Raw genomic sequence first — 27,892 nt, forward strand, 5'->3', positions numbered from 1 at the left:
GCTTCTTTCATCTTTAGGTGTTTTCCGCATAAGACTCTGCAGACTCTCAACAAGTGGGCTCTTGGCAGGTCTGTCCCACTCTTCTGCCAGGTGAGGTCAGGCAGGTGTAGTGGGGCTGCATTTCACAGCTGTCCCGAAGGGAGGAGGTGGCAGGCAGAGAGGGAGGAGGGAGTCTCCGAGCCTTTTTTCACTCCCTTCAAAGATCACATGCTTGGGGCTTGCCTTTCCACTCTAACCTCTGCCTTGCTCAATGTCAGGACTCCCACACTTGGTTCCAGGAGATTTATAAAACTAATGAGCTATTGAATAGGTTTTGTTCACATGGGTCAGTTGGGATGGGCAAGGCAGATTCTTGGGTGACATGCAGCTGTTGGAGGAGGTGCTCACAGATGGAAACAGGGACCCCTGAGATAATGCTCTGCACAGGTGATAAAGGAGTTCACAGGAATGGTGACTGAGAGTCCGCCGCCCTGGGTTCAGAAAAAACCACGTGGATCCTCGGCGCCGGTGACTGGCCTCAGTTGGGCAAGAGCCTGGACCACCTCTCAAAGCTGACCCAGCTCCCTTTGGGTGGTCCCTCCAGGTCTGGCCTCTGCAACAGAGATTTGCAGGGCTCTGTCCAGCTCGAACTTCCCCCCTCCTAGTCTGGGCAGCTCTCCTCTGGTCTCTATACACACTCTGGCTCTTCATTGTATTTTTCCCTCAGTCCATTGATTTGTGCAGTTCCTCAATGAGAATACTATTGGCCTTGTGATAATTAAATAATAACCCCACCAACACTTCCAGCTTGCCCCCCTTCCCACCTCCACCTAGCCTGAGAGGGACGTGCTCCCTTCTCACAGATCCCGGCTCCTGGTTTATAGGTGTAAAGTCTAAGCTTTACCTCCTTCAGAGTTTGGCTTTTGATTTTCAAAAATCTTTTTTTCTCTCAAAAAGGCTGATTGCTACAACACAAAAATGTATGGCTTTCTGCATTCTTGCTTCTGTTATGAATTATAACCATCTATGTAGACGTTCAGGAGCCTAACATTAAAAAGTTCTTCTCTTTGCATCTCTGCTCTAATTGTGCCTGGGGCAGTGAATATGTCCTGGCAGCTCCAAAGAAAATCTTTGTGTAAAGATTTCAGACTCCATCCCAGTGCCCATGTCTGGGGCTCAGCAGACAAAATAAAAGCTTAGGCTCTAGCAGAGGTCCTCACCGCATCACCTCTAGTTCTAATTTGCTGACTCCTCCCACCTCACTTTTAATAAAGTTAGAAACACAGAGAGTCCAAAGCTAAAGCAGAAAACTGCTAGGAGAGAGGGGCATTGATTTACAAAAGAGATGACAGAAGTGGTTTGAGACTAACAGATCTGTAGCAGAAGAAAAGTACAGCTTTGGAGCAAATTCAGAGTACTTGAGGGTACCAGGCTCTTTGGTCAGAGTTAAGAAAATTATTCAGAAAAAGAGGAGCATATCAGGGGAGGGTATAGCTCAAGGGGTAGAGTGTATGCTTAGCATGCACGAGGCCCTGGGTTCAATCCCCAGTACCTCCTCTAAAAATAAATAAACCTAAACTCCCTACTACCCCCAAAAAATTTTTAAAAAAGAAGAGCATATCATTAGAAAATATGTGTGAAGTGGATAGATAAATCATAAAGGAAGAAATGTAAATGGCCAAGAACCCTTGTCTTGCTTTACCAGAAACTGAACAGCAATCAGAATGGGAAAAAGTGAAAAATCTGTTAATACTTAGAGTTGTCCAGGAGGGTGGGAGGGGTGAGCATTTGTCTGCTTTGCTGTTAGGATAGTGACCTTGGGTGTCCAGAGCATTCTGGAGTATAATTTGACAATGAATATTGAAATCTTTAGGAAATATACACCCACTGCTTTTTCAGTCTGGTATACACAAAGAATGTTTATCACAGAATTATTAAATTTTTTTTAAATTGAAATATAGTTGATTTACAATGTTGTGGTATTTTCTGGTGTACAGCAGAGTGGTTTAGTTTTACACATGTATATATATTCTTTTTCATATTGTTTTTCATTATAGGTTTTTACAAGGTGTTGAACGTAGTTTCTGTGTTCTACAGAAAGACCTTGTTATTCATCTATTTTATATACATCAGTTTGTATGTACTAATTCCAAACTCCTAATTTATCCCTCCCCCTCCTTTCCTTTTTGGTAACTGTAAGTTTGTTTTCTATGTCTGTGAGTTTCCTTCTGTTTTGTAAATAAGTTCATTTGTATCATTTTTTTAGATTCCACATATAACTGACATCATATGATATTTGCTCTTCTCTGACTTACTTCACTTAGTATAATAATCTCTAGGTCCAACCATGTTGCTGCAAAAAGCATTATTTCATTCTTTTTTATGGCTGAGTAGTATTCCACTGTGTGTGTGTGTATGTGTATATGTATATGTGTGTGTGTGTGTGTGTGTTTGTGTGTATATTTCTCACATCTTCTGTATCCAGTCATCTGCTGATAGACATTTAGGTTGCTTCTGTGTCTTGGCTATTATCACAGCATTATTTGTAATGGAGAAAAATTGAAAAATATCTAAACGTAGATCAATCAAGGATTGGTTAAATAAATTATGGTGTACATTCACCACGATAATGTTGATCTTTATTGATCAGGATATGTGGCCACCATATGTTCTTTAAGTAGGAAAAAATAAGACAGACTATAAAGCAGTATGGATGAAGTCACACTGTTTCAGTAAAGATTTTTAGATTATGTATGTGTGTCTAGGTATAGAAAAAATAAAAGGATATATACTAAAATGCAATCTCTGGACTGCAGGATTATTGGTGATTTTTATTTTCTTCCTTATATTTGTCTATTTTCTGAATGCTTAATAAAGGGAGTAATCGAAATAAAAGACAGCATTTCTTCTTAGGCGTACAGTTTAGGTTATCTGTTTTCCCTCCGATCAATAGCTGCAAAATGACTGGAAGAGGGGAGACAGAGAAATATGCAAAGGTCCCGAGACAGCCCTGGACACCTAAGATGATGACCTCCTTTCTGGTATGAATGAAAAAGAAGAGGATTCAATAAACAGTTAAATAGAGTTTGAGTTCCTTTTCATTTTTGTTCTGCCTGGTGTATAGCCCTGCTATAAGAAGGTATTTGTCATACCATACTGATTTTTTTTTGGATAGTATATACATTTTTATTGAAGCATCAAATTGCATCTGTGAAATTTCTGATATGCTCAGTATTTCACAACTTTGCCCAATCATTTTCCAATCTAACTTGCATTTACAAAATTTCTGTTTAGCTAGAACAGTTTGAAATGGATTATAAACTCATTAAGCCAAGATTAGTCTTCCAGCTCCACAAGGGTGATTTTTCTTTCCAGTGGGGCGAAAACATTTATTTGAAATATGACAAGAACTTGTAAAGATCGCTCAAATCTATGCTCCACTGGTTTTTTTTTTCTCCAATTCATGTGGAAGAAAACAAGACATCTAGAAGGAATATAAACTGAATTTCTAGTGATTTTGAAGGTCTGCAGTTTTTATCTCTTCTTCCATTTGACCATGGTCCTCATCCTCAAAGAATATTTATCTTGTAAGAGGGAAAAATAGTAAATAAACAACTACCATGCTGGGTATAATGTGACAAAAATTCTGTAAGAAGGATTGGGGTGTTCAGAAAAGAGAGTAGTTCATTTCAGTTTGCGATGACCAGGAAAGGCCATATTGCTGGCTTTTAATGTAGTAACTTTATTAACTATAATATTTTAAAAAATATGTACAAGTGGAACCATAAAATATGGATCATAACTTTTCACTTTCAAGGCATTTTATTCTCTTCAGGCTGTTACAGCGTTTAAACACTTAGAGATTAATTTCAAATACAGCTGAGATACTCATCCACTGATAACCAACTAATTAAACTTATCTAGTGCTGATTGCTCACAATTGCCTGGCAGATAATCGGTCCTCATTAAATATATGTTGATTTAGTCTTCCATGTTCAGCTCTGTCTTTTTTTAAATTAATTTTTTTAAATTGAAGTATGGTTGATATACAAAGTTATATAAATTACAGGTGTACAATATAGTGGTTTACAATTTTTAAAGGTTATGCTCCATTTATAGTTATTATAAAATATTTGCTATCTGATGCTTTATTTTCCTTAGGAGAGAATGATGTATTTTGAGGTCCTCACGGAGGTGGTAGAGCAGGCTTTTTTGGTCTCTGCAGGGCTGTTTGCACTTTTTATCTTTTCTAACATCATCAAAATGGAAACTGACCCCAGCGGTAACAAGATTGCCTTATGGTCATATTTTTAGAGATGATCTGAAGAGGCACTGAGGCTAAAATACAGGAGACTGACTCCCAGGATGGTTAACCTAGTGTGTTTAGAAGTCTAGTTTGATATTATCTATTGTTTAAACAACAGACGCAAGCACAGAAAGCATGGCCTTAGCTTGGTGGGTCCAGAGTCAAGTTTGAGCTGGAATCTGTCTCCTTTCTGTCTGCAGAGGAACCACACCTCACAGGCTCAGCAACAGGTGGCGTGTGTGCGGGAATGGTCAGGGACTGTAGGAGGCTTATTAGAGCTGCGGGAAGTCTCAGATTTGAACTGTATATAATGCGCCAGTATTTTATTATTTTTATGTCAGGAAGACTCTAAAGCTTGCGATGCTTGCATCCTTTACTGAATAGACAACTGCGCCACTAGCTTTTGTGAATGTATTTCCAAAAAGTGCAAGAAAATATTTTATTTGCCTCCATCAGCAAGCAGATTAAATATTCTTCCTGCAACTTCATTTAAGCGTTTTAAATTTATTTCCCAAACCCTCGTGAACGCCAAAGGGTAAGCCCACTCTCAGGACACAATTAGTGACTTTATATATACAATTCTCATTGATAGTCTCTGAGCTCCACAGCCCAGCTTCTCCCTTCCCTTGGCCCTGCCGGCCCTCATCTCACTCTAGCTTTGTGCAGTGACCTCCGCCCCTGCCAACCTTTCTGTCTGGACAGGCCCACATATGCGTAGCTGAAATATGAATTCCAGATGAGTGGGATCCAAATTTGTGATCTATACGCTTATTAAGTCCACTGCCCCACACAGGTGGAAATGTGGTTTTGAGAGACGTCGAATGCTGTGAATTTTCCCTCTGCATTTGCAAGGATGGAGAAAACATGTGCTGAATGACTGAGCTGACCGACTGAGAAAGCTCACAGCATGCAACAGCTCTTCAATTTGTTTAATGGCCGGGCTTAGCTTTGGTGGGCTTTTTACTGGGCTTCAGTGCCTGTACGCGGGGACTCTGTCTAATGGTGGAAGCCCGAGATAACACGACTTTAAGATTTCTTAAATGAATTAATACCTGGGACAGGCCCTTGCCCCTTTTCACCCATGAAACAGCACTTCTTTGTCTCTTAGCTTGTATGAAATGCATTTAAGAGGACAAAAGAAGTTCTAGAGGGAATAAAAATGTACCGGACAGAGATTTAAAAGTGTACCTAATAAATGCCAAATCCTGCACCCCCGCCTGTGGCAGGAATCTAGGTGGTGGTCTGCATCCTCCTGAGTTTGGAAGAACACCAGCTGCCGTGGATGAGAGCTGTGTGTGTATGTGGAAAATGAAGCGGAAAACCTGGGTCAACATGATGACAAATAGTAGGCCGAAGATGGCTTTCTTTTGAAAAGGGGAATTGAAGCAAAGTGCTTTAAAATTTCTCTTCTTTAATTTAAAGTCCCAATTATTCATTTATTTGAAGCTGCCTTTTCTTTCTAGGTTCATGGTTAAGACCCTTGGTTCTGGTATCAAACTTCCTGTCTTAAGCTCAGGTTTATTAACTCAGGTTGAGCATGGGGTGAGTTGTTGGCTGTTGCAAACCCTGGTTTCCTTATCTGGTTAATGGCAATAGCATTTGTTTCATAACGTTGTCTTGTATGTCAAATCAAACAATCCTTATAAAACATTTAAATAGCAGGATTCCTAGACTCAATAAACTTAATTTATGAGCATGTCCCCATCTACAGGTGCTGTTATTTCTGCTCTATACTTGAGGATGTGACATAATTTCAAAATGTTTTCACACAAAATATCTCATTTAATTCTTCCCACTGTACTTTGATGTAGGCCGGTCGGGTGTTATTAACACCCTGTATTAGTTAGGGTAAGGTAGACTGCAGTGACAGATAGGTCCCCTAAAACCATAGTGGCTTAACCTGATAAGTACTTATTCCTTGCTCGTGAAACAGCCCATGGAAGCTATTTTGGTTACAGGGCAGCTTTCTTTCACACTCATTCTGGGATGTTATTGTCTGGCTTTGCCATCTTCCATATGTGGCTATCTGGGCCTCCACCATTAACCAGATGCAATTGGTGGGAAGAGAAAAAGGGAGCATGTCAACTTCTTGGCCTGAAAATGGCACACGCCACTTCTGCTCACTGTTGGCCAGGAATGACAGTCACATGGTCACGTCCAACCACAAGGGAAAACGAGGATGTACGCTCCAGCTGTGTGCCTAGGAAGAAGATGAGACAGATTTATGGTGAACAGCTGGTAGTCTCTGCCACATACCCATTTCACAGGATGAAACTGAGGTCCAGGGAAGCTGAAGTGATTTGCCCAAAGTGGCTCAGATATTTGTAGCCATTGTCCAGCATGTTGGGATATAACATGAATCCCGGCTGGAATCATAACTGGGGGCAGTGAAGAGGGCATGGAAGGAAAAGAAGGGAGAGCTGAGGAAATACAGGGCTGGCCCTGACACGGGCACAGGGGTGACAATTAGCAAGTTCCCCCGGGACTCTCACAGCAGCTTTGTGTAGCGCCAACACGAACTTGAACTTCCAGTCTGCTCCAGTTTTCTTGCTGTTTCTTGTTCCCATTTGTAGATGCCTGGCGGGCTGCTAGTCCTGGGTGAGGGAGTCCCAGATGGCTGCTGAGATACAATAGCACCTCTCCAGCTGCTATTGTTACAGGCATCCTGGCTGCAGACTCAGGGAGAAAACCTTGAATCAATTTGTCTCCTGGAGGCCAAGGGGTTGGCTGCCTGCCCTTCACAACTTGTTAAAATGAACACTTAAACTCTGGGGGGGGGTGTGCAGCTAAATCTGTGGGGTGATTCTCACCCCGTGATCCTTTCTGTGGACTCTTTTAGGTTCTGGGATGTCAGTGTCACAGTGCTGGGACGGGGGCAGTGCCGAGCCTTCCCTCTCATTTCGTCCCCACCTGAAATGCTTTTAAAAGTGACGGTTCAAATTGGTTGGAATTTTGCCCAGATACCTTTTCTCTCCCAGCTGGACTCAAACTCTCTCCTAAACTTGTTCCTTTGGGGCCAGAGTCTCAAAAGTCCACGGCTCCTCCCTTTCTGAGGGGTGATTAATACCCCGGTCACATATGCTTCAGACACGTTCTGGAAGGGGCTCCCCCTCCACGCTGGCCGATGGCCGATTGGACCAGCCAACAAGTTTTGTTTTACTTGACATGAAAGCTGGTTGAAGTTAAGCAGGAGACATGTTTTTGTTTCTTTAATAAATAAAAGTAAGGACCCTGTACATGAATAAAAGTAAAAGTCACTCCCCTGAGGTTTTTAGGCTTCCAAAAATAGTCCCAAACTTAGCCAAGGCTAATGTGGCCAGAATTTCCATGGAAAGCGTCGCTGGTGAGGAAGAGGCAGTGCCAGTGGGCGTACAAACAGGCCGCCGTCCTCCCCCCCACCCCTTCCTGTCTCAGTCACTGGGAGTTTAGAAAACAGGTTTTGGAAAGCGTGTTCATTTTCTGGTTTGAGATAAAGTCAACAGAGGCAGCAGCAATATTTATTTATCATGGAATCCAATTTGGGAGCTGCAGAGGGATGCGACAGTGGGTGGTGAGGTGGATTTATGATGGGAAGGGGGAAATTTGTCCGTCAGCCAATGAGGGTATGTTTCTTAAAAGAAAAAAAAAAGAGAGAGAGAAAGTGCAAGAAAATTATACTAAGTAAACTGATGTTAAAAAAAAAGTGTTTTAAAGTAACTTTCTCTTCCTGGGAATAATTGATTATTCATGGCAAAGGTGAGCTGGTTAACAGCGTGAAACCATCTTCCTGTATTTTTAGCTGGAGAGCCCTCTTAGGAGTTGCTCCTCAGCGGCAGCTGCTCCCGCCAGCAGCACACCTGTGGGCCACTCACCTTGTCCACCCGCGGCTGTCACCAGCTTTTCCTCCTTGGGCAAAATGGTCCGAGGTATTCGCATTTGTCCACCTAGCAGACTTTACTGAAGGTCAGGGTTTCGGGGAAGCTGTTAAAAATGTGAGAGGAAAAGAACCACCCCAGCCAGGGTGGACGGCACCCCTTCTGCTGTTGGGCCCCTTAAAAGTTGCGGGGCCTTGGGGGAACCAGCCTAGAGATTTCAGGAACACAGATTTAAAAACAAGCACACTTTTTGTTGTTGTTGTGGAGGGTGGGGTGATGGTCATGTTTTAGCTCTGAAAAACTCAGCTGTGCTTGGGAAAGAGTGCTTAGCTGTTTTAAAACAGATTTTTAGAAATGAATCTGTTCTTCACGAAATCAAGCTGATTCTCAAAAAGGGATCAAAAAGCAAAATGAGAAAGGGTACCTAAAAGTGCAATAAAAGAGGCCAGTGCTCTTCCTTGCCGTTTCAGGATGTTACTTGATTTTTCTCCTGTGCGCTAATTTGGATGCTTGTGTATGGGGTGGTGGTGGTGGTGTGTATTCGTGTGTGTTCAGAGAACAGAGGGGGTTTTATCAGGTACATTCATTACCTGTCAGAAATTTGCCCAATACACCTCAGTTTGAAAGACAGGAAAAAAAAAAAACCGGAATCGACAATAATTATAAGAATTATTTTAATTTATACTTTGTTGTGGGCCAAATAATCATGACAATGAAGGAACTTTTAGGAGCAAGTCCCCCCAAAGTCATCTCCCTCTGCCTGTGCTTGTGGGGAGGGAACCTGGGTTCAGGAGGGGCTGGGATGAGGGGTTGTTCTTTCCCACAGCAGCGCGTGAGCTAAGTCAGGCTCTTCACATAGAGATGCTTGTTCAGAGAAACTGAAATTGCATCCCCGGTCTTTCTTCAGAAACTTAGTAGCCCTGCTTGGCGAGGTGGTTAAGAATTTGATTGCATAAGAGACAAAGATGTGTCATTTATTTGCTTTGAATACACTGGGGGGAATGTAGAAAATCCAGAACTGGAAAAGAATACAAGGCAGATTTTTATTCTCTAGTCTTCAAAGAAGGCGTTTTAACAGGAACTCCTTATCACTTAAAAGCTTTAAACAAAACTATAATCACCATTCAATTTTTTTCTTTTTTCTTTCCTTCCTTCCTCCCTCCCTCTTTCTTTCTTTCCTTTTCTTTCTTTCTTTCTTTCCTTTTCTTTCTTTCTTTCTTTCTTTCTTTCTTTCTTTCTTTCTTTCTTTCTTTCTTTCTTTCTTTCTTTCTTTCTTTCTTTCTTTCTTTCCTCCTTCCTTTCTTCCTTTCTTTTCTTTCTTCGTTTCTTTCATCATTTGTAGCTGAGAAAGAACTTCTGCATTGCAAAGGAAAACTCAGCTTGGGCCAGAAGGGTGTGTTCACCCTGGCATGCTGAAACTCTGAGATTCTGTGAAAATGTCCATTTTTCATGCTTCTAGGGTTGGTTGCCTTTCTTACTCAGTTTTAGCTACACATCTACGTAAAAGGGGGATCCTAGTCTGTGTGTTTTGATGCTCAAACCTTCAGATATTTGTTTTGCTTCAATGACACTACATAGTTTTAGTCTCGTGAAAGAAACATTTCGCTGTAAATGTTCAAGAACTCAAAATCCACTGGTGAATTCTTGTCTATGTAATGGGAAAACATCTGGGTAAAGGGCTCAAAAAAAACCCAGTTTCTAAAAGAGATTGTGTTTAACAGGACATCAGAATCTCAAATGTGACTGCACCCTGGCGGTGCACCTGTTGCATAAAGCAATGCTTCCTTGTATAGAATAACACCGTCCCCCTTCGAGCTTTCTGTCATAGAATTGTGAGTCTAGTAAAGAAGCTCACCTTTACCACACACTGTGCCTTTCACGACTTTACAGAATTCGACCTTCCCTCTGCTCCGCATCCATCTTTCTCACCTGTTTTCACTGGTCCCGTAAGGGACTTTCTCTCCCTTCTCAGTGACAGTTTCCATTGTCTTCAAGGCCAGTGTATGTGCATCTCCAGTAATTAGAACCATGGATGTTGCATGTCTTGGAGGAAGCCTAGATGTCATTCTTAATTTATCGTCGAAGAAATTGAGCCTAGAATGATAAAGGGACTTCTCTCATCTCAATGTGAAAATAAGCATCACCTACTTTGTTGCCTAAATATTTTTCAAGGCTGTTACCACCCCTTTCTCCTCACAGCCACTGCTCGGTTCAGCCTCCCTCACCTTTTCTTTGGGCTCTGTTGCAGCAGCCTCCTGTCTGGCCTTTCCCGGTCTTCCCCTGCCCACGTTACACTGGCTTTTCCTACCAGAGTTAGGTGAATCAGTCTCAAATATGAATGTGGCTAACGCCCTGACTGTGCTGGGGTACCCGTTATCTTTAGGATGAATTCTAAGTCTCTGAGCCCGGAGCACCAGGCTCTCTGTGGTGCGACCCCTGCCTGCCTCTCGGCCTTGCTCCCATTCTTTTTGCCTTACCCTGCACACTGTCTTAATGTTGAGCTGCCCGCTGTGCCCCGAGCCTGCGTCTGCATCACCAAACTGTCCCTCGCCTGTGAGGCGGCACCTGTGTTATTCTTTTATCAGTCTGAAGTTTTGGTTGCAAGTAAATGAAACCAATACTGGTTAATTTAGGCAGAAAAGAAATTTGTTAAAAGGACATTGGGTGGCTCACAGGCCTACCACAAAGGCTGAAGAACTAGGTCAGAGGCTGCCCAGCTGAACCCATAGCTCAGATCACACCCCAGGTCTCCTGAGGTTGCACTGCCATGGCCCCACGTTGCAGCCCGCCCTCCTGCACCCTGCCCCGGGGGCAGCCCTGGCTCCTTTGGCACCACTGTCTGTGTGAGCCAGACCTTGGTATGACTGCATATAGTGCCAGAAGTGACTTTTTTGTGGTCTGTGTTTCTTGTGTCACCAGCTCCCAATTTAATGCTTCTGTCACGTGTATCTGCTCGTACAAGCCCAAGTCACATGCCTGTCCCTAAATGCACAGCAAAGTGGAAAGAAAGTATCAGAAATGTTCCCTGTCTCTGCTGGGAAGCCCACAAAGCTTCAAAAGCAGGGAAATTCTCCAAAGGAAGTTCAGGTGCTGCACAGCCCAGGGAGGGACAGCTGTCCAGTGTGATTGATTCTTCAGCCTCTCTGAGCTGCCTAGTGTCTGTGGCTGGTTTACTTTCACAAACTGTCCCACCTTTATTCATCTAGCTAATTCTTGCTCCTGTTTTACCATAAGCACAGGTGTCTTTGCTTAAGGAAGTCTTCCTTGCACCCCGGTTGGCATTTGTTTCTCACTCAGCCTTTTGGGTCTATTTATGCCTTATTACTTGTGACATTTTATTATGTTCCTATGTAGGTATTTGTGTCCACCTCTCCCCGAAGGTAGGTACTGTGCCTTAGGTATCTTTGGATACCCAGTGCCAACCACAGTATTTGGCTCATGGACATGCCTGATGAAGCCACTCGTTCATTTGCTCACTGTTTGTTGATCTGAATGAAACAGAAATGCCCAAGATTACATAAGTAATTAGCAGCAGAGGTGGGAGTAAAACTCAAGGCTCTTGACTTCAGTGTTTCCAAAATAACAGAAGTAGGTGCATCCGATCCGTCCACCGCACCCCCTCCACTCTAATCCTTCTTGATTTTTCCCCGTGGTGTAGATTCTGCCAGTCTTCATCATTCCCAGTGGATTCCTTTCCCAGCCATTGTCATGGCAAATAGTTTAAGATCTGTTGATTTGTAAACTGTGGCCCTGTCCTGGATATGGAGAAGGCAAATACAGAGAACTCTGGGGAAAATCTGTGCAGCCACAATTTGGCCTTGACTATCTATACCTTGAATTGAATTAGGCTTCCTTGGAGCAGAAGTTCTAAAAGATCAGTGCTTTGGCCCGTGGGCTCTCTGGCCAAGAAGTGCATGCATTTTAAGAGGAACATAAACACAGCTCACGCTGGTCATATAGCAGCTTGGGGAGATGGATTTATCCTTCATCAGACAGTTGGTCCCTGGGTAGAAATGTGGGCCAAGGGCCAGGAGACCCTGGTTCAATTTCCAGTTTAGTCATCTCTGTTTATTTCTCACAAAATACATATTTAAAAAAATTTGAAATTAAAACGTCATGCTTAAAACAGTCTACATAAACAGAGGTCTTAAAAGAAGAGCTGTTGCCAGCACCACTTTTTGTTAAAGCTGCATCCAATTTAAAGTTTATTTTATACCCAGCGTACGGAATGGTGTGCAGAGTGCTACAGAAGTCACCGCACATCTGGGCAGAACCGATCAGACGTTTCGGCAGGCTTTTTCTCTGGACAGAATGCCCACAGGCTTGATGGATGCACATGGGTACTGGACACGAGGTATACGCATCTATAGCTCACTCCTTCCTGCTGCGCTCCATGAGTCCTGTTGACTTTACCTTTGAAGTATCTCCTTTTTCTCCATCTCCTCCCCTGTCCTGGTCCCATTTCTGCATCTCCTGTTTAGTCGCTTTGCATCCACTCTTGCCCCTACCCAATCACTCCTGAAAGTTTCACTTGCACTGCCCTCTCTCCTTCATAAACATCTGTGACCTCTTATTGCTCTTAGGATAATGGTAAAAATCCTTAATGCGGTCCAAGCCCTTAAATCTGGTGCCATCTGGCTCTCCAGCCTGGTCTGGCATCCGTCCGCGTAGCCTCGCTTTCTGTGGGGCGGCCATACTGAGCTGTCAGTCTCATGAGCTTGTACCATGTCCCTCCTGCCCCAAGGACATCCTTAGGCTGTTCTCTCTGCTTGGAAACATCTTCCCAATGTCCGCCCTCCCCCCACCCCATGATCTTTGCCTATTTAATGCCTACCCATTGTTCCAATTTCTGTTCAGAGGTCACTTCCTCAGGAAACTTCCCTACCCTTCTACCCACAGTGAGAACCCCTTGTTTATCCTCTTAAAACATGGCAAGAACATTCTTTTCCTTTTCAGCGTTTATCATCATTTGAACTTATACACTGATTTCTGTGATTATTTCAATAATCTTGGTATCTCTCCTAACACTAACAGAAACACTTGTCAAGCACTTACTGTATAATTGGCAATTTCTAAGTCCTGTCCATGCATTAACATATTTAATCCTCACAGAAACCGAAGAATTGTGTCCTTTCCTGAGGGCTTAAGTAACTTGCTTACAGCCACACAGCTAGTTAGCACAGAGATGGAATTTAAACCCATGCATTCTTGCCCCAAGATATCAAGATTTAATCAAGACACTACATTCCTTCTTACTAGACAAAGATTTCTCAACCTTAGTTTCATTATTGCCCTTTTAAAGAGCCCTTTGGCTGTGATCTGCTTACCCTACCCCCATGAAATTTTAATGCTACAGATGTACTGTTGTGGTGGGCAGAAGAGTGCCTCTCCCCCAAGACATCCACATCCTATAACCTGGAACTGGTGAATAAATCATATCGCGTGGGAAGGGGGAATTGCAGCTGCTGAAGAAATTAAGGTTAATGATCAGATGACCTTGAGTTGGGTAGATTATTCTGGGTTATCCTGGTGGGCCCAATGTAATCACAAGGATTTTTCTAAGTGAAAGAGTGAGGCAGACAGTCAGCGTGAGGGAGATGTGGTTAAGGAAGACCTGAGCGCCACTGCTGGCTTTGAAGATGGAAGGGGCAACGAGCCAAGGAATGTGGCTCTTGAAACTGGAAAATGCAAGAAAACAGATTCTCCTCTGGATCCTGCGGAATGAATGCAGCCCTGCCGACACCTTGATCTCAGCCCAGTGAGACCCATTTAAGACTTCTGACTCCCAGGAGTGGAAGATAACAGACTGTGTTATCTTAAGCTTTTTGGTAATTTGGTAAAACGGTAATATGGAAATTTGTTACAGCAGCAATAGGAAGCTAATACAACTGTATGTGTATGTATGTATATATATACACGCATGCATACATACAACTGTGTATATTTCATGCACTATATGCATGTCTATGATTTATACATGAAATGATTAAGGTTTTCTTCACTACTCAGGAACCAGTTTCCCTCCCTGGGGGCAATATCACCTCTGTTGAGAATGAATGTACTGGACCACAAGGACAGGAGTCATCTCTGGTTTTGATCACTACTCTAGCTCCTGTTCCAAGCATAATGCCTGGCACACAGTAGGCACTCCGTACATGCTTGTTGACTGAGTGAGTGGATGAATGACTATGAATGATGTGAATTAAGGACCACAGCTTGCTTATGAAAAGTTAAGAAAGGCTAGGGGGAGGCTGTAGCTCAGTGGTAGAGTGCATGCTTAGTACGCATGAGGTCCTGGGTTCAATCCCCAGTGCTGCCATTAAAAATAAATGAATAAATAAACCTAGTTACCCTCCCCCAAGAAAACGAAAACAAACAAACAATTATTAAAATAAAATAAAAACGATTACAACACGCCATGTTGGAAGTGAGTGAATCAGTGTTTTTAAATGATTGTGAGACTGCAGCGCTGTGAACGCTGTTCATCTCAACAGACTTAGTGTCTGAGGGCACCTGTAGCATTTGGCTACGGTGATCCAGGCACCAGCAGGAGGGCTTTGGGAATGCTGGCCCCGGGGTGTGCAGTGAGCACACTGGTAGACTCACGGCCTCAGTCTGCCTAGAGTCTGGGGGATAATTGGATGACGTAGCCTCACATCTTAGGAAAAGGAATCAAGTTTTACTGTGAACTGGGTGAAACTTGTGGGCTTATTAATAACCAAGCTTTCCACATGCCAGGCTCCTTTTCTGCACTATTTATACAAAACCCAGATAGAGCCAAGAGCTTCAGGGGCAGATACTCACCCTCTTCCCTCTCACCTGTCAGGTGTCCGTTTGGAAGGAGTTTCCCAGGGCTCAGGTTTTGTGGCCCTGCTTTTGCAGGAGAAGCCATTTGCCCACGTGGTTTTCTGGTCAGCTCCCTGGCTCCGGGGAAATGCGGGCTCTTCCCGGGGCCTGCTCTGTGTCTGTATCATGGTGACGACGGGAGCACTAAATTCCTTTGGATGACAGGCCATGCTGGCTTTGGTCCTGCCCCGGGCGCTGGTGAGTTCAGTACATTCCTCTCTGACTCTCCGAGAGATGCTGTGTGGGACAGTCAGGCAGAACCAGTGCATTGGGGTGAAACCAGGGGGATGAAATGCATGATGTGCTGAGCTCTGCACTTCCACACCAACGGGGACCGGGCACAGCCCGGAGGACTGTTGAAATGGGGCTGGGGGTCTTTGGGGAGGTGGCCAAGATGGGGCCCGTGCACAGCACAGCACAGAAATTACTCTGGGGGAGTAATTCCTCAGGCACATGTGAGGGATGGCCTCAGAGCCTCACTTGGCAGAGCCCGTCACTTCACTTCATCTCACCACGTGGCAGTGCTGGTCTCCAGGCCCTACGTATAGCTAACAAGGAACACTTGTCTGGCGTTCATGTTTACAAATAACTTTCCTGTGTAAGAGCTTGGGATGGTGAGTCTTGAGGGGGTCTGGCCTGCCCTCCCTGTGCTGCTTTGTTTGGCAGTCATTGATTCCAGTGCCCACTGAGCACGATGATAACAGCAAACACGAGCATTTGGATCGCATTTTCCATTCAACATGCTTTTTGACTTCCATTAGCTGATTCATCTCCAATCCCGTGAGACTGGATGTTATGCCTTCATTTTTCAGATGAGAAAACTGAAGCTGAGCAAAGCAGATGAACATGCACTGTCCATTAGGCTTTGGAAAATAATAGTACGACCTACCAAAGCATGTACGTGCAAGTATTTATGTTCCTTTAATTCCCAGAGCTTTGGGAGGAGGCATGATCGTTACACTCAGTTGACAATGTGAGAATTTAGGTGCAAGATGACTAACACCTTGCCCAAGCTCAGAGAGCTAAGAGGATGCAGGATTTGAACCCAGGCGGGCTGGCTTCATAAACTGTAGTCTCAACCACTGTGCCATTCTGCATACCTAAAAAGTGGTATTTCCAGAGCTGAATTCCACACCCTTCTTTCATCTCTACCATGGTACCTTTCTATGCTAAGCAATCCGAGAAGGAAAATGACATCGTTCCTGCTTACAGTCTGGTTGGGGGAGTAAGGTGTACACGAGATGACTTTCAAGGGTGGGAAGCCATACGTGCTAAGCAAAGGTCAAGGGGAGCTCTCAGGGACCACGAAGAATGGCCCAGGAGACTTATACGCTGTGCTATCCACAGCTCCTTCCCTGCTGATCTTGCCCATGCTGGCCCCCCAGTCCTAAATTCTCTCTTAAATTGAGTAGCCCTTGCAGTCGTCTTGGATTATTCATTTTGATCTTGTATTTAGGGGTTTGGGGACTGTGCCCCTGGGAAATTTCTCTTAGAAAATTCCCACCATATGCAGCATGACCAATTAACATAGAGGTCACTGGCAAGCACACTTCTCAAAAGAAGTATCCTAGACTGTCCCGTACCAGGTGCCTGAAGACAGACACCCTTTGGGCTCTGGCTTTCCTTGGCTGGTTTGTTGGAAACTTGGGAGGATCATCTGTTGCTGCCTCAACTAGGTATCACCTTTGCTTTCTTTTTTTGGATAGAAAAGTTGGATTATTGGTAGACATAAGTAAGGAGGGGACAGTGCCAAGGCTCCGAGCGCAGGGCCCACCATTTGTCCAGGGGGCCATAATTAGGGATATATCTGACACCACAGACATGCAGGCTGATACTGCTTTTCTGCCACCATGTTTTCAAATTCACCTGCATTGAACTTAGTAAATCCTCACTTCTTGGAGATGTGGATCTACTGGTGGCCAGGGAACTTGAACTTTGCCCTGCATAGGGCATCAATTACATGCTCCTTGTTCTGCAGCTTGGTGTGGACGGACATTATGACTCGGCCATTGTGGACCCTGGCCACTGTGTACTGGGACTCTCCAAAGACACCACGCATACCTGCCTGGAGCCTAGAGTGGGGACAGCATGCCCCCCACGAATGTCCTTTGGAAAGGGTTGTCTCCAAGGTCCCCTAGGGCAACCATAGAGGCAACAGATTTCATACACTCCTGAGGAGGCTGCTGTTTGCCGCCATTACACATCAGGCCCTGTGGGGAAAAGAGCATGGTCAGCTTAATTGGCTGCAAATAGGTGCTGCCTTTTCTAATCTCGGCCTGAACCTGGCATTCCGTGGCTACTTTCTCCCAGCCACAAGCCCAGTTGAGCCTTGACCATTACCTCCCCTTGAGCATCATATTCTACATTGAAATGCCATCTTTTTTCTATATTTTGCGAACTCCAAATCAGAATATGTAGGTTTGGCACATATTCGTATACTTCTGGGGGAAATGATTTAAAATATTTGAAATTAGAAGCGTCTTTAATTTCTTAAACATTGGTCACCACCACACTACCACCATAATTTTACCAACCTGGCAAATCCCTACAATCTGGCTGCTGTAATCATCTCTTTCATTAGCCATGCAAGAAACTCTCTTTCCTTAATTGGGGTTCTTTCCTTACCTTCCCTGAGTCTATGCCTTTGTCATCACAGCTTGAAACTCCTGGACGCCTGGCCAATCAAACCTTCATATGGGTATTTAGGGGAACTTTGTGTATTTAGTGTGGGCTTTAAATTAGTTAACACCCCCCCAACCAATTGGAATGTAATTTGTTTGGATATTTGATATTTGGGAAATAAGTTACACAGAAGTTTGTGTCTCACTCACTGGTAATAATCTAGGATAGTCTTGCTTTGTGTCTTATAGCAAGAAAGTGATAATTTGCATGGATGATTATATCACTAAGTGATATAAAACCATTTAATGTTATGTCTCCTTAGCATTTTATTCTCAACTTCCATGTAGGTTTTAGTACCCATGTTAGATTTATTTGTTTTCATGTCTGTTTCTCCCATAGATGATAAGTTTCTCACAATTAGGAACCCTTCCTCATTCATCTTTGCACTTTAAGTCCAAGTATGGTGCTAGGAACAAAATATGTGTCCAATAAATGGTGCAGAAAAAAAAATCAGATTGATGTCTTTGATTTGCTTCATAAATGATCCACTGTTATTACTCACTGAATCATAACTGTACAGATTATGTCTCCTTTACCATGCATTAAGTTTTTGACTTGCACCATTTAGTACAAACTATAGGTTAAAATGAACAATATATGCTGATAAGTTGGACAACCTAGAAGAAATGGATACATTCCTAGAATCGTACAACCTATCAAGACTGAATCATAATGAAATAGAAAATCTGAACAGACCAATTGTCAGAAGGATATTGAAGCATAATCAACCCCCCTCCCCCACCACATAAAAAGCAAAAGTCCAATACCAGATGTCCTCACTGGTGAATTCTACTAAATATTCAAAGAATTAATCCTTCTCAAACTCTTTCAAAAAATTGAAGAGGAAGGATGCTTCCAAACTCATTTTATGAGGCCAGCATTATCTTGATACCAAAACCAAACAACGACCCCACAAGAAAAGAAAATTACAGGCTAATATCCCTGATGGACATAGATGCAAAAATCCACAACAAAATATTTGCAAACTGAATTTAACAGTACATTGAAAAGATCATACACCACGATCAAGTGGAATTTATTTCAGGGATGCAAGGATAGTTCGACATCTGCAAATCAGTTACTATGACACACCACATTAGCAAAATGAAGGATAAAAATCATATGATCATATTGATAGATGCAGAGAAAGCACTTGACAAGTCAACATCCATTTATGATAAAAAACTCTCAACAAATGTGGATACAGAGGATACATGTCTCACATAATAGAGGCCACATATGACAACCCCGCAACTGACATCACACTCTGTGGCGAAAAGCTGAACGCTTTCCTTTAAGACCAGGAAAAAGACAAAGAAGCCCATTCTTACCTCTTATACTCAACATATTATTGGCAATTGTAGCCAGGGAAATTAGGCAAGAAAAAGAAATAAAAGCCGTCCAAGTTGGAAAGGAGGAAGTAAAACTGTCGCTATCCTCAGATATGATATTATATATTTAGAAAAACCAAAAGATTCCATCAAAAACTGTTAGAACTAATAGACAAATTCAGTGAAGTTACAGGATACAAAATCAATACACAAAAATTTAATAATGTTTCTAGACACTACTAATGAACTATCAGAAAGAGAAATTAAGAAAACAATCCCACTTACAATTGAATCAAGAAAAATAAAAAAACTAGGAATAAATTTAACCAAGGAGGTGAAAGATCTGTATATTGAACACTACAAGATATTAATGAAAGAAAGTGAATATGGTACATATAAATGTAAAGATACTCTGTACTCATGGATTGGAAGAATCAATATTATTAAAATGTCAATACTACACAAACCAATCTACAGATTCTATGAAATCCCTTTCAAAATTCCAATGGCATTATTCACAGAAATAGAACAAATAATCCTAAAATTTGTATGGAACCACAAAAGACCCGAAAAAGCCGAAACAATCTTGAGAAAGAAGAACAAAACTGGAAGTATCACACTCCCTGATTTCAAACTATATTATAAAACTATAATAATTAAAATAGTATATATTGGCATAAAAACAGACACATAGATCGACGGAACAGAATAGAAAGCTCAGAAGTAAACACATGCATATGTGATCAATTAATTTACAACAGAGGAACCAAGAATATACAATAGGGAAAGGGCAGTCTCTTTAATAAATGATGCTGGGAAAACTGGGCAACCACATGCAAAAGATTGAAATTGGACTCCTGTCTTACACCGTACACAAAAATTAATTCAAAATGGATTAAAGACTTGAGCATAAGACTGGAAACCAGAAAACCCCTAGAAGAAAATACAGGCAAGAATCTCCTTTGCAAAGGTCTTTAAAAAATTTTAATTTAATTAATTTTAACTATTAACTTTAATTGTTTATTTTTTGTTTAATTTTTTTAATTTTAATTTTTTTTAATTTAAATGTTTCCTCTGCATAGGTCTTGGCAATGAATTTTTTGAATTTGACACCAAAAATGAAAGGAACAAGTGCAAAAGTAAAATAAGCGGGTCTACATCAAACTACAAAGCTTTTGCACAGTAGCAGAAGCCATCAACAAGATGAAAAGGCAGTCTACTGAATGGGAGAAAAGACTTGCAAATCGTATCTGATAAGGGACTAATATTAAAAAAGTGTATATGGAAGCAACCTAAGTGTCCATCAGTGGACGAATGGATAACACACACACATACACATACACTTACACAGTGGAATATTACTGGCCATGAAAAAGTGGAATCTTGGTATTTGCGACTATATGGATGGACCTAGAGGGTATTATGCTAAGAGAAATAAGCCAGACAAAGACAAATACCATACGTTCTCTCTTATATGTAGAATCTAAACAAACAAACTAACTGAAAAATAAAAACCAAGCTCATAGACACAGAGAACAGATTGTTGGCTGCCAGAGGGTGGTGGCGGAGGGAGGGAATAGGGTGGGAGAAATGGGTGAAGAAGGTCAAAAAGTGAAAGGAAAAAAAAACACCTTTTCCTTAAAATGTAAAACTAGTTGATTTAACTGTATGTCCGTGGGCTAGTTGCTCAGCTGGACAAAGACAGAATTTTCTTATATGTAAAACGAAAGTCCTAACACTGTCTATCCCACTGTCTGTCAAGAGCATCAAATGAGAATCTGTTTTGTATGTGGAAGTCCATCAAGATTAGCTGGGTGTTTATTTGCATGTACTTTTGTATACACACATGCCATGAGAGTAATGGGGTTTCAGATGATCTTTGTAGATTGGGTAGGAGTTAAATTGGCAGAGAGAGATGAGATGACTCAGTACGTGGGGAAAAAATGGTATGATGTGATAAAGAGCAGTTAATCAAAACCAAATAAAATTAAAGGAGAAACATGAAAGGCGCTCCTTAAAAATAATAATGCCCACCATTAATAATATATGTATGTATATATGTTTTTTTTTTCTGTAGCAACCCTGTTCTTCCATTTCCTCCAAACATGGTAGTAAATCTACTTAGCATGCTCAAGAAATCAACCACTTTCACTCATATTCATAATAATTCTAGTAACAAGCATTCATGTGTTTATGCCGGGTACTGTTCTAAGACCTTGCACGGGTTACCATAACAGCTCCATTATTTTCCCCACTCTTCTAAGAACTAGAGTAATTTGCCCAAAGTGGTGGAGCTGGGATTTGAATCTCAGGATGAGCCCCGAGGCCAAGCACTTAGACACGATGCTGTATTTCTTTTTGAGAAACTTACTTAACCAATCAACATCTACTGAGCATCTACTATGAAAGATGCTTCCGCATTCATTTTCTCGCATCACTTTGACAACAAGACTAAGAGATCAGTGTAATTATTAGTTTCATTTTTCAATTAAGAGAACTGAAACTCAGGTCAAATGGCGAGTTCAAGGTCATAGCACTAGTAGGGGAAGAGTATGAGTTTAGAAGCAGATGCCCTGCTCTTTCTATCCTGTCACAACTGGGTGCAAATCAGTGAATGAATACTAAGTTCCTGGGGCCTCGTTTGTCACAATTCTCACTTTGCAAATCTGAGTCCTAAAAGAAGGGGCTTTGGAGTTTGACAGAACTCGGTTTGAGTCCTGGTTCTGCCACTTCCTAGTTCTGAGGCATTGGTCAAGTCAAATTAAGCCTCTTTGTGTCTTGGTTTCCTTATCATGAAAATGGATTGGCTCCTTAATGTATCAAGATTAAATGAGATTTGCATAGGAAGAGGTACACAATGAAGCTCTGTACAGATTAATTTCTACTCACAAGGCTGACAGATGGCTATACACAGGCAGAAGGAGGATAGGAACTTGCAAGTCTCTGCTTGACGCCATTAGACCCCTCTTTTCATCCATTTCCTCAGGACTCTTTGTCCTCCCATCATCACCTTACTTGCCGGTTAAATGGGGGGATGAATGACTCTTGCAGAAATAGCAAGTTTTTTTGATGGCTCTTTAATTGATTCTGAAGACAAATCATTTATTCCAGAACGAAATAGTTTTGGGTACAACGTCACCAAGTCCAAGAAGAAGGAACAATAGAATTAGGTCTGTTAGGACCTAATTAGGAACTTGTAGTCTGAAGGTCTATCATCAGTTAAACCTCTCCAGTTTTTCCGAAAATAGCTGCTTAGAGCAACACACAACTCCTGGAAGTTAACAAAACAAAACAAAACCAAACCCAGGAAGGTCAGACAACTTCTAGGACAAAACAACACAAATAAAGAGAACAAAATTAAAAAAGGGAAAAAATAGAAAGAACAAATATCTCCAACCGAGCAAACTCATCCCACTTAAAGGCCATCAAACAATGCCTGGTGTTTACACAATTCTTTTCACTCCATGAATTTCAAATGCCTTGAATTCACTAGTGGTTTATGACCAGTTCTCACCTTCCATAGAAGCGAGGTAGAGGCAGAATCAGCCTGCAAGGTGAATTTGGGTTTCTGGGGGAGGGAAAGGTAGGGATCTGGAAACTCTTCCCAGAGGCCTTTGCCCGCTGTTGGTCAAGGTCACCCGACAGCGGCTGTAGCTTGTGCTTGGCCGTGGATACCCCAGGGCTCTACTCTCTAACCTGCTCCCCACTAGCCTACTTTCCTTGCGCAGAATCATGATGTTCTTTCCCAAGTTAGAGAATAAGAATTTTCTTTTCCAGAACGGACCATGAAGCTAGGATACTATTACTCATATGGTTTAATTTGAAATGCAAAATCTTTTTGAAAAATAGGTATTTTCAAAATAAGCATTTTAGTCTAGAGCTCTGGTTCTCATTAACTTGGCTGAAGTCCTTGATGCTATGTTGGAACTGCTTAAACACCAACTCAAATGCCTGCTCTCAGGTGTTCATGAACCCGCTACCTTCCCGGGGGACCCTGGCCAGCAGCATCCTGACAGGCTCACACCGAGACCTGGCGTTTCCCTCCCTCCATCCGTGACTTTTGTGAAAGGGATCTGAACGGCTTCATGGGATGTTTTGGTAATCTCTGCCCACTCTGCTGAAGTGCATGGTGCAGAAATGACCATACTTGGGGACTGGTTCTGCCTTCAAACTCTGGCATGAATCCTGCGGTGTGTGTGGTCTCCCCTCTCCCTTCCTGACCAAAGAGGCTTACCTTTACTGGGTTCAATGCATGTGAGACTTTAAAGAAAAACTTTGGCTGAGGCTGAAGAGTCTTTCCAGCCTGATGGGAGTGTATTAAATATTATTAGAGCAAGCCAAGTATACGCTCCACACCTACTGTTAAAACTAAAATGCATGGTACAAAAAAGGCATTCCATATGCATGTAAAATTACATGTATACTTTAAGACATGTCTTTTATGTACGATGTTCCAAGAACATGAAAAGCATTAGTTTCTGGTTCTGAGGAATGACCTTCATTAGGGAGGAAGGCAAGAAACCTGGGAATCCTTTTTTCCACGGGTTCCCAAGTCAGGGACAGCAGAGCTCGAAGCCTGCAAACACGCAAATTTCATGGATGATGTGTGTGAGATGCATGGGCCTTCTTTTTCTCGAGCACATGAGGAGAGACCCTGCACTGTGAACATGAAGCCTTAAGCACCCTGGCCAACCCCAGAAGCCGTGACTCCACAGAGAAGGTGCATTTGGAAAGCCTTCCCCACCTCCTAGCCACTTTGGGAAGACTTCCTCTTAACAGACTCCAGAGGAACATCTCTGTAGTTTTCCATTTGGAAAGTAAGAGCTGATGTAGTCTTTCAATCTCATCGTCCTTCTGGTATCTCTTGGGACTCAACCTCCTCAAGCCACCGTCAATTCAGCTGAGCGCTGTTCCCTTGGCACCTTGGCCGTTGCCCCCAGGGCCAAGCCTCTACTCACAGTTCTCTTCTCCTCACACTGCCCAGGGCTTCCTCGCCCGTCTTCCCTAGTCAGCTGTCCCCGTTCCCAACATGTGCCATTTTGCCCTCCTGGATGCTTGCTCCTCTACCCTTATCTTCTTAGTGAATGTCCCTTTCACCATCTGCTCAGCAGAAACCTGTTGTAGATCCACTCTTGGCATTTCTCTGCTACAAGCCCACAATTTCTTTCCTGCAATTCTGAAATAAAGAGACTGAGAACCAAAAGCTTTTTGTACTTTATTTGGTGGTAATAACAGACGTGAACTGATGTGAATCTATTTCTCTACATTAGTACTCATACATTTGTCTGCAGAAATATGTGTGTGCTCGGTTATGAAGTGCTTCCGAGGTATTATGGATTCCATGTATGTGTTCCATTATTAATTTTCTAAAATCTGAAAAATTCTGAATCCAGAAACACATCTGGCCCCAAGGGTATTGGATTAAGGATTGTAGACTCGCAGCTTCTAAACCATTGCTTTTTCCCCACTGGTGAAGTCGTTTCCTCCATTGAGGATCATGCTTTCTGGCTATTCCCCCACCTCCTCTGTCATCATCTTCTGGCCGTTTCCCTCTGTGGTGGAGGCTACACCTCTCCAAATTTTTATTCCACTCTCATCTCTGTACCAAAGTCACCCTGACTGAATTCACCATTTGCCAACTCCAGGGGACCCTTTTCATCTTTTGTTTTATTATTGTTCTCTCTGTGTCCCTAGAAACTGTTCACCTCTCTCTTCTTGATACCATCTCCTCCCTTTCCTTCTTCATCACCATTCTCTTTGGTCCTCCTCTCCCTCTCTGATGCATTCTTACTTGTGAGTGTGATTTCCCAGTCACTCACCCTCTGCCCATTTCTGTTCTAGGAGATGGTTGCAGGTAGGAAGTCTGAGTCAGTCCAGGGGATCCCATGAGCCCTGCCTTCTATGTTGGCGTCCATTCATTCATCATGAAAAGGATAAATGTCCTCCCAAGGTCCTATCCCCAGTCATCATTCCTCCTCATTCTGTAATTCTCTAAGAGAAATCACATACACTCCTGTAGCATCACCATTAGACTGAACCTCCCCTGGTGAACTCCAGAGTGGGACGGACAGCTTCCTACTGGATATGGCCTCCTCCACTGGCTCCTCAAACTCAGTGTGCCCACCACATGTCTTCCCTATCTTGATGTGCCTCTCCTATTCAGAAACCAGAACCTGGGCGTTATGTATTATGTTCCAGGTCCTTTGGCGTGATCTTTGACAGCATCTTTTGCCTTCTAGTATAATCAGATATTCCAGACTCATTCATAATTCCTGCCCGAGACCTGTAGTCATCCATTTCTCCAAGGATTCCTGGGGCCTTTTAGTGGAAAATTTATGACCCAATCTGGGTGCACAGATGTTAATTTCTTGGGTTGGGCATGGTTTCTAGGCTTTTTCAGCAGACAAAGCTATGAGACAAGTCCTTTTTGGAAGATAAAAAACATTGAGTCTCTGGTGATGTTTCCAATTCAAGCTCAGGACTCCCAGGTTTTCACTTGCCCTTATTAGGCTTACAACTGTATCTGCTTCCTTCCTAGTGAAAAGTATGGTTTTCTGTTACAACAACACACTTGCTCAATTGCTTTGTGTCACGATAAGAGACATTAGAATAAAACCAACAGCTGCACACATGATTACCTAAATCAGTTTAAGTTGTTACTACTTGCAGGTTTTTTGGGTCCCTTATAGCATATCCTACTAGGAATGTACAGTCAAATTGTTCTAATTTAAAGCAACTTGGAATAATTCCTCTCTGGTTAATGCCATCAGCTAGACATAGGGTTTAATTTACTTGTTTGCTTTGCTTTTGATTTTCAAGGATTGCCTTTAAAAAAATTAATTTTGCTTTTTGTTTTATGTAAAATATATTTGTAGTTCAAAAGACCTATCTACAAACAAGGAATATTTTAAAAAGTTGGATTTATTCTCTATCTACATTCTACTCCAGGACCAAACTGATGCACATGTGAATAAATGAAATTATTTAAATCCATGAACACATGTAACTATTAGGTTTTTCTTTTGGCCTAGGGATTCTATGAAAAGTTATTGAGACACCAAGGGGGTTATGAATCGAGAAAATTTGAGAGTCTGTATAGTATACGTACATAGTATATAAAGAAGTCCTCATTTCTTTTTACTGCTGCCTTAGGGTGGATATACTATAGTTAATTTCACCAGCCCCTATTGGTGGACCTTTGGGTTGTTTCCAGCGTTTAGCTAGTTCAAATAACGCTGAGATGAATAGCCTTGTGCATGTGTCTTTTTGTATGTTTGCCAGTATTTCTGTGGGAGAGGTTCCTAGAAGTGGGATGGCTGGTCAAAGGGTAAATGTATATGACATTTTGCTGGATGCTGCCAAATTCCCCTGCATAGGGCTTGTACTGTTTTGCATTCCCACCATCAAATTATGAGAGTGTCTGTTCCCCAAAGTCTTGCCAACAAAGTATGATGTCAAAGTTTTGGGGCTTTGCCGATATGATAGGTGAGAAATTGTATCTAACTGCAGTTTTAATTTGCCTTTCTCTTATTATGAAAGAGGTTGAGCCTTTTTTCATATGAGTAGGAGTAATTTGCATTTATTTTTCAATGAATTGCCCGCTTGTATCTCTAGTGAAAATTTCTGTAGGGTTTTTGGTCTTTTCTTCTTCATTTTTAAAGGCTCTTTGTATACAAATTGCAAATATTTCCCCCAATTTGTCATTTATCTTTTAAAAAAATGTTAATACGTATTTCCAAATAGCCCTCCAGATTGCCATTGTCTTTTTAGCTGCATATTATGGCGGTGCATTTTTTCTTTGCTATGCAAACTCTTACACTTTCATTTTGGTGAAGCTTTTTGGTTGTTGAACCACACAGTAAGGAAAAATTTCCCTACTCTATTAACTTCTGTTTTCTTTTAATGCACTTTTGACTTTGCCATGCCTCTCTATGTCCAGAGACTGAAGAAGATAATCAAAGAAAAATCATGTGAAATTTAGAAAGGCCAAGATATAATTCCTTACCTTAAAGTGTCAGGACCTAGAATGACGTTGTGTATTTTTCCTATGGATCTGTAGTCATCTTTTGTATTTGGCTTCTAGTTCTGACTCTAAAAATTGCCTGTTTCTACCTGGAAAGTTGGCTTTAAAATATACTGACAACAGACAGTTGCTTTTTATTTTGTTCAAATGAAAGGGAAGTGAATTGATTGCCAGAACAGAGAAAGCATAGAAGTAAAGGAGTAGTGAAATTCTAGAGGCTGATTTGAGTAGATTTATTGGTGTTTTTGTTCATCTTTGGTGGAGTTCGTGTGGCTGTGCATGTATGATGATCCACAGAAGTGCCATGTAGCACCTTTTATTTCAAAGTGATACTGATATTTATGACCACTCAACACTGTGTTGCAGAGAAGCAAGGAAACTTCGCACTAGAACAAGGACGTGTTTCCACCACACTATTAGAAAACACTAACTTCAGCTCTAATTAAGCAAAATGTTATCCTAACCCCAAATTTCAATTCTCCTCATTAGTAGACTTGTATTACAAAAAATTGTATTCCATTGTGTTTTGAAAATTGTTAACAAATTTTACGTCAAAGTTTCTGAAAATTTGTTTTCTATCTTGTTATGTTGGTACCTACCTAAAATCCTTGACTATGCCTCTTGGTGTATAAACCCTAAAATATATTCTACCAGGTTCCACGTAGGAAAGATCTGCCAAGCCTACATTAAATGAACAGTAAGCTATGTGATGGATTATAAAGGAGAAGGTGCAGCGTGTTATGGAGATTTGACTAGCCGAAGACTTAGATTCGCGCACTTTAGAACATGGAAGAATTCTCACCCCACCCTACCACGGTAGTCTGGATTGGCAGCTCCTAGTGAAAACAAGGTATCTGCATTTTAAATAAGA

General features: G+C 42.0%; 1 non-coding gene across 1 annotated transcript; it reads right to left on the bottom strand.

Annotated features, from left to right (window-relative positions):
• Positions 1-17,101: 17,101 nt before the first annotated feature.
• LOC116285636 (small nucleolar RNA SNORA70) lies at positions 17,102-17,234 on the bottom strand. The gene has a single exon (XR_004195328.2). It is a non-coding gene; the product is annotated as a small nucleolar RNA SNORA70 (small nucleolar RNA).
• Between the last annotated feature and the right edge of the window lie 10,658 nt (positions 17,235-27,892).

Source organism: Vicugna pacos, chromosome 25, assembly GCF_048564905.1.
Source record: "Vicugna pacos chromosome 25, VicPac4, whole genome shotgun sequence".
NCBI lineage: Eukaryota > Metazoa > Chordata > Mammalia > Artiodactyla > Camelidae > Vicugna > Vicugna pacos.